Source organism: Rhea americana, unplaced genomic scaffold (assembly GCF_003343005.1).
Source record: "Rhea americana isolate MKP2758 unplaced genomic scaffold, rheAme1 scaffold_534, whole genome shotgun sequence".
NCBI classification, from domain to species: Eukaryota; Metazoa; Chordata; class Aves; order Rheiformes; family Rheidae; genus Rhea; species Rhea americana.
Window position 1 is genome coordinate 22430 of NW_028186684.1, and position 1073 is coordinate 23502.

Here is a 1073-nt window from a genome sequence, read left to right on the forward strand (position 1 = left end):
CCAGATCCTGTGGGTCCCCCTGGACCCATCCAGATCCCCCTGGATCCATCCCAGATCCCCTTGGGCCTACCCGGATGCCCCTGGATCTGCTCAGATCCGAACCCCCTGGATCCCCGCTGGCGCTAACTGGTGCATGGGGGCGTGGGGGGGCTCTAGACCTCCTCAGATCCCCCCTGGATTCCTCCAGATCCCCCCAGATCCCCTGGATCCGGCCACCCCCGGCACTCTCTGGTGCCGCAGGTGTGCGGACGGCCAGGCTGGCGCGGCAGCGGCTCCAGCACGCCCTGCAGACGGGGAGGGTCCGTCTGTCCGTCCGCGTGTCCGTCCGTGTGTCTCTGCCCCCCCCCCCCCCCCCCGCCGCCGCGTCCCCCGGGCACCGCGTGCCCCCGCCGGGCGGGGGGAGCCGGACGCCGGGGCCCCTGGGCGGCGCCGGGCGGCGGCGGGCGCGGCCGGGGGCGGCGGCAGCGGCCCGGGGCCGCCGAGGGGAAATGACTCGGCGCCGCGGCGCTTCCTGGGGCGGCCGAGCCGGAGCCCGAGCCGGAGCCCGAGGCCGAGGCCTCGCATGGCCGCGGCCGCCCGCGCGCGATGCAGCCGGAGCCCGAGCCCGAGCGTGGCCCCCGCGGTGAGACCTCGCCGGGGGCCCAGGCGTCCGGGCCTGCTGGGGGCCCAGGCGTCCGGGCCTGCTGGGGGCCCAGGCGTCCGGGCCCGGGGGGAGGGGCCAAGCGTCTGTGCCTGGGGAGGGGCCCAGGCGCTCGAGCCCCGGGGAGGGGGGGTCCAGGAAGGGGGCCCAGGCGTCCGGGCGCTGCCGCCCCCCCAGCAATCCCCAGCATCCAGGAGCCTCTTCCCCTGCCAGCGCCCTCCCGGTGCCGGGGGGGGGCATGCGGGAGCCCCCCCCCATGCCACCTCACCGGTTCCCCGTGGGCCCAGGTGTCCTGGGCGCAGCACTGGGGGGTCCCCGCTGCACCCCCAGAGGCCCAGGCTGCCCCCCACACTCATCCGCCCAGTGCTTGTGGGGGGGGTGCAGCTTCCTGCTGGGGCCACGAGCACCCACGTGGACACCTGCCCCCCCCCCA